We start from the raw sequence: 10,757 nt of genomic DNA, 5'->3' as shown, positions 1-10,757 counted from the left end.
ATGGCCAGTTTGGGTTTTACTAATTTGACAAATGTTGAATTTTAGAATATTACGCAACTTGAAAAATCTAGTTTTCAACTGTCACTTTAATGCAAGATGGTAGAATTAATCACAAATTTAAAGTATAACTTGGTAACCTTTAGTCAGGCAACATATTTTATTAAAAGCGAACTGCTTATCCAAAAGTGATCATGGAACAACTCAAAATACAGAGCAAGAAGGATGAAAAACATCTCACTGGCCAATAGATTGTTTTAAATCTCTATGTAAAATTCAAACTTTTCATTTTTAGGAAAGGTAAAGTGTAACTTCAGTAGCCAGAAATACAGAAAGACTTTGCCACCTCGACTAGTATCCTTTGCCGACTGAGTCTAGCTGTCTCCATGGAGATGGATGCCTTTACAAGACTAGCTGTGCTTGAGCCTTCTTTGCAAGGAGCTTTAGGTCCGAGATGTACTTGGCGTTGGTCTCCTTCTCCTGCTGTGCAGAGATGTTCTGCACCACATGCTTCTTCACCCAGTTTATCATGTGCTTTTGTTCCTTTCGGCACATCATATTCTGCACAGAGATGTGATAGTCCAGGTGATTCTTTACCTCCTTGTACACTCTATGCAGCCGTTCCCGGTCCATTAGTTCTGGTGCCATGGCAGTGTTATTCTGCTGGACATCAAAGAGGTAAAGGCACTTTTGAACCAGTGCTTGCTGGGACTTCTCCATATAGATTGCATCCTGGATCTGTTTGATGGAAGCCTGTTTCACCTCTTATAGTTGGGCAATTTTTTGCTCATTGAGTTTATCAGCAAATTCTCCAACAGAGGCACCATATTTTTTAACTACATAGATAAGCAACCCTATTGTTGATATGGCAGAAAAGGTCTCTGCAGTAATCACATATATTTCTTTGAACAGAAAATATAAGATAAGCCCAGTTCCAAGCACATAGGGTCCCGTTACGCCAGTTTTGGGATAAAGGAACTGGAAAAACTCCTCGGGGATCAGCCCAAAACGAACTTTTCCTCCGTGTTCAGGAAGAGATGGAACAGGGGCAAGGCTTGGCTGCTCTGTGTGAAAGGTCCTTGTTGCCCGCAATACCCCGGGACCGAGGAAGGCTGCGTTCTTCAGATGGGGGGGCCGCTGCAGCGGCCACAGAAAGCACCACCCAGGACAGCATAATCAGCGAGGGTCCCCGCAGCTGTCTCTGTGTCCCAGTGACCCGGGCAAGAGCTATTTATTTATTCTGAAACAGAGAGAGCAAGTGTGCAAGCAGGGGAGAGCTAAAGAGAGAGAGAGAGAGAGAGAGAGAGAGAGAGAGAGAGAGAGAATCCCAAGCAGGTTCTGCATTGTCAGCATGACGCCTGACTTAGGACTCTATCTCACAAAACTAACTGAAAGATCATGACCTGAGCTGAAATCAAGAGTCGGATGCTTAAAACCAACTGAGCTACCCAGGCACCCCAGGGCCCCTGTATTTACAGAGCCCACCTAAACAATGCAGTATAGTCTCCCCATCTCAAGATCTTTGACCTAGTCACATCTGAAAAATCCCTTTTGCCATGTAAGGTAACATATTCAACAGTTCTAGGGATTAGGACATGGACATCGTGACGGTAACATTATTCTGTCTACCACACCAATCTAGCTGGGATGATAACAATGCTTTGCTTACTTGGTTAGGGCACCTAAGTTCATGAAGCCAATATTGCTTCTGATACTTCTATATAAGTACCATCCTGATGATTATGGATTATGTAATATAATCCTAATAGCAACTGTTATGAGGTGAGTGTTATAATCGCATTTTGAAGATGCAGAAGTGGAGCTCATAGAGGTTAATAAACGTGCCCAAGTTCACATAGCTAGGAAGTGGTAAAGCCAGAACTGAAATCCAGGTATATCTTATTGTAATACCCTTGAAATTTCTGGTTCTCCACTCTGCCTCATTCATTTTTCCAGGTTTATTTACTTCATTTTTTGGCCACTCTGTGTACCTAAACTTGGACCAGAAATGTCACAGCTGGGTGTCTTGGCCACATGTAGCTAGATAAGGGCAAATTCATCACCACCAGCACAAGTGTAATTCTGGTTAACTCCAGAAACATTTAGTAAGCATCAATATATGCCCTACCCTATGCAAAGTCCAGGCCTCACTGATGGTGATGACTCATTTGGGCCATCAGAGATATCTGCAGAAAATTAGATTCCAGCCATAGCATTTCACAGTTATCTCTCAGGATAAAAGGGAGCAGATACCTCTTGAGCACTTCAGGGAAAAGCCCATGTGCTGCCACTGGGAAATTGCCTAGTCACTTAAGATCCTTTAACTTGGAACCCCATCCACCTCCAGTAAATAAGAGATAGTTTCATGCATTTTTTAACTGTTCAAAGACAGTCCTTGAGATAGGCAGTGTCCCTGAGTCTATGGAGGTGGAAGGACACTTGTGGACACTTAGAAGGCTTAATCATTTTAAAAAATTTTTTTATATGTTTTATTTATTTTTGAGAGAGAGAGAAACAGCGTGAGCAGGGGAGGGTCAGAGAGAGAGCGAGACACAGAATCTGAAGACAGGCTCCAGGCTCTGAGCTAGCTGTCAGCACAGAGCCTGATGCAGGGCTCAAACCCACAATCTGTGAGATCATGACCTGAGGGGAAGCCGGACGTTCAACCGACTGAGCTACCCACGTGCTCCATTAGAAGGCTTAATCTACAAATAGCACAACTACATTTGAAATGTCTCTTTCTCCATTTCATTTAATGAGGTGTGACTTGATCTCTTCAGGGACAACGGTGGGTCAAACCTAAAGCTGATAGTCATGGTGACATTAATCTGATTGTTTTATATGCAAGGAAATACTTTGCTCATTTAGATCCCTCTGCTTTTTAAGTATCCCATCTGAGGTTCCCTGACCCCTCTGTTTCCTACAGGTCACCAGATGCTCTGTTTTTCTCTATATTCTAATCTGAAACTGGTTGCTCCTGTGTCCCATTCCCCAGTGGGACTCTGTTATAATATCCAACTTGGATTCTGTGTCTCCTTCCCCCTCTCTCTGCCCTTTCCCCGCTCACACTCTGTATCTCTCTCTCAAAAATAAAATAAAAACATAAAAATGTTTATTCAAAAAAAAAAGTCAGACACTTAACTGACTGAGCCACCCAGGCGCCCCTTAAATTTATTTTAAAGAAAATTGTGTGCCAGAACAAACATGTCTATGGGCCTGTCAGCCAGGGTGCAAGCATTTGTAACCCTTGGACTTATTCTAACAATAAGGAAGGGTTTATTCTTTGTAAGACCACGTATATTCTGAGACAGCAAGAAGCATCTTTGATTATGTCCTCTCTACCTTGATATCAACTCACATGCTTATTATGGGGATTTGTCAAAGAAAAGGAACTCTCAGTGTTCATGGTCATCACTTTATATGTTTAGGTTTGCCGATTCAACTTGCAAGAGATTTACAAACCTTTTAAAGGAACTAATGACTCCCCTGCATTTGCTCCCATAGCACTTTGTTTATACCTTTACCAAGTGGTTTATTGAACGTCACTCTTTTTCCTCTTTGAAATGAAGAATTTTTCACTTTCTCTTAGAACAAAAGATACTCTTTTACTTACAGATTTCAACAACTTCTAATGGTTTTAAGACTTAAGAAACAAAACAAATGAACATAGAAGTGGGGAAAAAGAGAGACAGGCAAACCATTAGAGACTCTTAACTATAGAGAACAAACCAAGGGTTGCTGGAGGGAAGGTAGGTGGGAGATGGGCTAGACAGGTGATGGACATTAAGAAGGGCACTCGTGATGAGCACTGGAGGTTCTACGGAAGTGATGAATCGCCAAATTCTACTCCTGAAACCAGTATTACTCTATATGTTGACATACTAAAATTTGGGGCACTTGGGTGGCTCAGTCGGTTAAGCCTCCGACTTCGGCTCAGGTCAGATCTCAAGTTCATGGGTTCAAGCCCCGCGTCAGGCTCTGTGCTGACAGCTAGCTCAGAGCCTGGAGTCTGCTTCCTGTTCTGTGTCCCCTTCTTTCTCTGCCCCTCCCCCTTTCATGCTCTGTCTCTCTCTGTATCAAAAATAAAAATTAAAAACATACTAAAATTTTTTAAAATTCTAAAATTTTTAAAATAAAAATTTGAAGAAAAAAATAAAGCATGTTCAGCAAGTCCCTATCAGCTTCTAATTTTTGCATTCTATTTTCTGACAATGGGGAACCCTCTAGATGAAAATTCAGGCATCTACCAGTCCAGAATTTTAAAAGCCAACAGAAAGTAATCGGCATCTTTTAAAATGTTGATAGCTTTATGTTAATGTTTGTTTTGTTTAGGTTTGAAAGAAGTACATTTGGAACATTCCAGAAAGTTTAAAGAAATACAGAAGTAGAAAACTTCAAAATCACAACTCAAATGTACAAGACAGCAATGCTCTTTATTTACTGACAACTGAAATGTGAATTTCAGCTGGGTGACTAGCGATTTAGCTTGCATTTTGATTTTCCGCAATAAACTTAGTTCTACGATATATCTTAGGGATTTCTGATTTTTTTTAGGTTTATTTCTTTATTTGGGGACACAGCGCAGGTGGGGGAGGGGCAGAGAGAGAGGGAGACAGAGAATTCCAAGCAGGCTCCATGTTATCAGCGCAGAGCCCCTCGCGGGGCCCAAACCTACGAAAGCAACAGGAGCCCAGGCTCAACAAGCTACACACACCTCAGTGGAGGTCAGTCAGGATAGAGAGTGTATCAGCTTCTCGGCATTCAGTGCTGACATGCTCACTTGTGTACTTCTCTTGGTGTGGGCAACGCACAGTAATGATCTGGTGGTAGGGTAAGTTGGGGGATGGGAAGCCTGGGAGTAATCTTAGGCTAATTGAACCCCCCCTTTCAGCTCATACAGATAAACTGTGTTGCTGCGACTCAGTCAAGTTCACTGCGGCTATCCAGTCTGCATCTTCTGCTACTTACTTCTTTGTCACTGGACTATGATAACCCCCTGGCAGTCATACTATTTCTCAGTTCTTGCTAATTTTCCTTGCTCCCTTCAGACCCATGGGAATGTTTCAGATGGTCTACAGACTCCTTGAAAGTGAGGGGAGATTCAAGAAAAGATAGAAAAATGTCAAATTCCTCTGTGGGGCACCTGGATGGCTCAGTCAGTAAAGCGTTCGACTTTGGCTCAGGTCATGATCTCACAGATCGTGGGTTGGAGCCCCCTGCCGGGCTCTGCGCTGAAAGCTAGCTCAGAGCCTGGAGCCTGTCTTCAGATTCTGTGTCCACCTCTCTCTCTGACCCTCCCCTGCTCACGCTGTTTCTCTCTCTCAAAAATAAATTTTAAAAAATTTTAAAAATTAAAAAAAAATTCCTTTGTGCCCAGACATGCTCATTGCCATTTCTACTCCAACACAGCTACTCAACTGTTACAGGGCACGGTCTTAGAGCCTGCCTCCTCCAAAAGATGCAGTTGAGAAATGGGGCACGTTGAGAATTCTCTAACAGTAAAGAAAGGATTCTTCTCTCTTTTTATGGCCAGAAAACCACTCCTATAGCTTTACAAATTCTTCTCTACTAATATGGGTTATGATATAAACCCAAGGTCCGCCAGTCTTCCTGAGCAGCAGGGTTTTAGAATTGCAACATGTTATTTTTCTCTCTTGGGTGCCTCACTCTAGCAAATCGAAGTTTCTTTGGCTTTCAGACTCTCATCTTAGCTAAGGACTTTACAGTTTTAGTTTGAAACTTAAATGTAAAAAATTTGACTCATTGTTTTGCTGGGTTATTTTTTGTTCTCCCTTCCCCTGGGCAATAAGCTTCAGAGCTAGTGTCTAATTTCAATTGTGGCCTATACTGCAGGGCAGAAAAGATTATCAAGAAAGAAAACAAGCATCAATTAATATTTTAAAATGCTGTTCTGCAGAAGAAAATAAAATCACTTATAATTTCAAACCCTGGGGAAAACACTAATATTTTAGTTGTCTCTCCTTTTGCTCTTTTTCTATGCCGACATACGTGATATATTTTATGTGTATACAGGTTGCATGGTAGGCTTCTTATTTTTTGGCCCATATGATTTATCTTTAGATATTCTTGGGGGGAGCTGATGATCAAGGGCAAATTTTCTGGATCAGTTATTGTCTTCTGGGCATATCTTCCCAAAGCCCTGTAGACCATTCTTTTCCCTCCTGTGGGAGTGGGAATAGATATATCCCTTCTGAACATCACACAAATTTGCAAGAAAAGAGCTCAAACTACTCTTTCCTCAAGGTCTCTGATGATTAACCCGAACTCTACAGGGACGCAGTTGACTGACAGTGACAACATACAAAATTGGTTGGTGAGACCCTGACTTTTCTCTCCTGTCCCGCCTACTTACTGAGGGTGCGTTGACCCCACTTTCAGGTTGTTCTGGGAGGGTTTGTTGTTTGTTGTTTTTTTTTTTTCCTGTAGGCGTGTGAAGGAGAATGCCTTGGCTTCCTTTTCTTCTTTTCTTTTTTGTCCTTTTAACTTCGTTCCTTCCTCCTGAAGTCCTCACTTCCCCTGTTTCTTTTGGGTCTATTATTTGCAAGTTCCAGGCTAATGCCAATCTCTGTCTCTGTTCTCTCTCTCTCTTTCTCTCTCTCTCTCTCTCTCTCTCCCCTTGGAAAATGGTCTCCAACTTGGGTTGGGGAAGATAAAAACATTACAGCTGTTCCGCCAGGTAGAAGTACAGTGGTGAGTTGTGAATCCCATAAATAGAGGAGGGAATGGCAGAGGGAGGAAGAATGTCAGGGTGATCCTCTGCTCACACTTGCAGTCTGCTATTTGATATTTTTATGTTCTTGGGAAGAACAAAATTAAAGAAAAAAATTTTTAAAGGCTTATCTCACAGGGAGGATCTCTTTCCTGACCGAATCCTTCCCCGGGTCTACATGGGAGATGGATCGCGCCCTCATCAGCACAGCATGGTCTTATTACAACAAAAACCATTTGTCCCCTTTTCAACTTGGACTACACTTCAAAGCTTTTTTCATTAGCTTGACACTGAATGACATCCCTGAGCTATCCTTTCTTTTTTCATACAGTCATATAGTAAGTATTTTCTTGTGCAATAATTTTTTAAAAACATATTTTAAGTATCAGCATATCAGTCCTTTATGTTTCTGCACCATAATGTATTTAATTGTTCCTCTAATGCTTAATATTTAGACTGTGTCTATGTTTTGCTATTATAAATTTGACAAGGATCATCTGACATATTAGGTTTTGTGCACACATCTAATTATTTCCATAGGATGATGTCTTTAGAAGTGGAATTAGAGGCTAAAAGATACAACTTGTTGTTTTCTTATTGAAATGTTTTAAGTTAAAAAGTAGTTATGGGTTTAAATTATAAAAGCAAAATATGCCAGGTGCTAACATAAAAGCAAAGTGGTATAGAACATAGGAAATGTAAGTCATTTCTGTCTTCTCACCCCTCAGAGATCATAATTTTTATTAGATCAATGTCTATTTTTAGTAAGAACAATTTTAATGGTCCTTTTAGCGTTGTCTATTGCTATCTCCAAAGATCAGTCACTTTAAATTCCTACTAGCAGCTGATAAAAGTGCTGATCTCACTGTTCATTTGATGAACAAATTGATATTGAGTGTTTTTTTGCATTAACACCGATTTTCTATATATTTACATATAATTTATATATACATATTACAAACATTTTCTTCACTTTTGTAATTAAAACTTTTGAAGTGTTGGGGTGCCCGGGTGGCTCAGTCAGTTAAGCGTCAGACTCTAGGTTCCGCTCAGGTCATGATCTCACAGGTTTGTGGGTTCAAGCTCCATGTCGGGCTCTGTGCAGTGAGGAGCCTTGGGATTCTCTCTCTCTCTCTGCCTCCTCCTTACCCCTCCATGACCCATGCTGTCTCTGTCTCAAAATAAGGAAATAAACATAAAAAAACTTTTGGAGTATTTTTACTTAGGCTTTTTACATTTTTATGTAGTCACATTTATCAACCTTTTCCTTTATGATTTATTTTTTCTTTTATATTTAAAAAGCCTTCCCTTCTCCCACGTGCAAATAAATATTCACCTATATTTTCTCATAACCATTTAAGGTTTAAAAGTTTTTTTAATGTAATTTAAATCATGATATATTTCAAGCATAAATATATAAATGTAATATAACAAGCACCCATTAATCAAACACTGAGATTTAACAGATGCTAACAGTTTGCTTTATTTACTTAAGTTTTTAAATAACAAAATACAGTTACAGCTATAGCTAAAAACCAACCTCCATCCCTTTACCTTCCCTACCTATGCTGAAATTTGTGTATGTAATTGACCTGCATGTTTCTATATTTTCTATATATGTTTACAACCATATTATATTATGAAGTATTGTTTTGTGACCTGTAAAATTTTTACCTAAGTAGAATACTTTTCCAACTGACTTTTGTCACTCAATATTATACATTCAGGATTTACCCTGATAGATGCCTATAATTTTGAGTTTATACATTTTTACTACTTTATCACATCCAATTGTATGAATTTGGAGTTCTCTTTGTGAATTGCCTATTAATATCACTTGTTCATTTTTTATTGCATTGCTGGCTTTTTAAAAAATTCTGGATTGTTGGAATTATTTATTCTGGACTCAAATCCTTGTGTGTTATATAGGTAGTGACATCACTCACTATCAGGGAAATACAAGTTAAAACCACAGTAAAACACTACCTCACATAGGTCAGAATGGCTAAACTTAACAACTCAGGAAACAACATGTTGGCGAGGATGTGGAGAAAGGGGAATCTTTTTGCACTGTTGGTGGGAATGTAAACTGGAGAACAGAATGGAGGTTCCTCAAAAAATTCAAAATAGAACTACCTATGACCTAACAATTGTGTTACTAGGAATTTATCCAAAGGATACACAAAGGGGCACAGTGTGTGCTCCCAATGTTTATAGCAGCACTATAAGCAATAGCCAAATTACGAAAAGAGCCCAAATGTCCATCAACTGATGAATGGATAGAGAAGATATGGTATATGTATACAATGGAATACTACTTGGAGATAAAAAAGAAATCAATCTTGCCATTTGCAACATGGATGATACTAAAGGGTATGATGCTAAGCAAAATAAGTCAGTCAGAGAAATACAGAAACATGATTTCACTCATATGTGGAATTTGAGAAACTCGACAGATGAACATAGGGGAAGGGAAGGAAAATAAGATAAAAACAGGGAGACAAACCATAAGAGACTCTTAAATACAGAGAACGAACTAAGGGTTTATGGAGGAAAAGCAATTGGGGGATGTGCTAAATGGGTGATGGACATTAAGGAGGGCAGTTTTCAGGATGAGCACTGGGTGTCACATGTAAGAGATGAATCACTGGGTTCGACTCCTGAAGACGAGACTACACTGTATGTTAATGAACTTGAATTTAAATAAAAAAATAATTTTAAAAATCTATCCTCAAGTGAAAAAAAAAGCAAAGCAAATACCTTTTCCAAGTCTGTGACGTCTTTTCAGTTTATGACATTTGATGATGTATATAAGTTTTTAGTTTTAATATCACATGTTTATCAACTATTGCCTTTATGACTTGTATTATTTGTCTTGTTAAAAAAATTGTATCCTAATTCAATGATGTGAGAATATTCCATGCTCTAAAATTTTTTAAGTTTGTATTGTCAAATTTAGGTATTGGATTCACATGGAATTATTGTTTTATGTGATGTGGGGTAGGGTTTTCATGGTTTTTTTCCCCAAATCAATAGCAAATTACCATAGCAATATAAATATAAATATCAGTCTTTTCTAGGCTTTCTATTCTGTTTCATTGTTTTATTTGTTTAGTCCTGATTCAACAGCCACTGATAATTACTATAGCTTTATGATGAATCTCAATATCTGGTAGGGAAAGTCCCCTTCTCCCCCCCTTTTTTATAATTCTTTGATACTCTCTTGATTTTTTTTTTGGTTTTTCGTGTCTTCAAATAAATTCCAGGGTCACTTTGCCCGTTTCTATGAAATATCCTTTTAGAACTTAAATTGGAATGCCCTTGAATTTATTGATCAACCTGGAAACAATATGACCTTTCAAATATTTTTTCTTGATCAACAAACATGATACAACTCTCTGTATTGATCATCTCTTACAGCATTGTCATTTGTGAGTGATCACAGCTGTGGTTCTTCATATGCAATTGTGCACTTTATTTTCCTTGTCTCTTTGCACCAGCTAGGATCTCTACTATATGCTTAATAAAAGCAACAATAGTGTCATTCTTGTCACTTTCTCAACTTTAAAGGGAATACTGTATTTTGAATACGTTCCCAGTAAGTAAGGTCTGCCATTGTTTTGGGGATTGGTAACTCTTTTTCTTTTAATGTTTATTTATTTTTGAGAGAGAAAAAACACAAGCAGGGGAGGGGCCGGGGGGGGGAAGGGTCTGAAGCAGGCTCTGTGTTGAGAGCAGAGAGCCCAATGCCCATGCAGAGCTCAAACTTATGAACCGCGAAATAATGATCTGAGTGCAAGGTGGACATTTAACCAACTGAGTCATCCAGGCACCCTGAGGGTTGATAGCTTTTATCAGGTTAAGGAAGATCTAATATCTTTGTAGTTTGCTAAACGTTATTTCATTCTTGTGTGGGCTTTGGATTTTCTCCAAAAAAAATTTATAGCCACAATATGATAAGACTTCCCCCTTTAGTCTGTTAAAACAATGATTTGTAGAAATAAATATGTAAATATTAAAAGACCTTTGC

General features: G+C 39.0%; 1 pseudogene; it reads right to left on the bottom strand.

Annotated features, from left to right (window-relative positions):
* Positions 1-399: 399 nt before the first annotated feature.
* On the bottom strand, positions 400-1,171 carry LOC115284325 (annotated as a pseudogene).
* Positions 1,172-10,757: the final 9,586 nt, after the last annotated feature.

The sequence above is a fragment of the Suricata suricatta genome, chromosome X (assembly GCF_006229205.1).
Source record: "Suricata suricatta isolate VVHF042 chromosome X, meerkat_22Aug2017_6uvM2_HiC, whole genome shotgun sequence".
Classification (NCBI taxonomy): domain Eukaryota; kingdom Metazoa; phylum Chordata; class Mammalia; order Carnivora; family Herpestidae; genus Suricata; species Suricata suricatta.
This window is presented reverse-complemented; position numbering and strand designations above follow the sequence as displayed.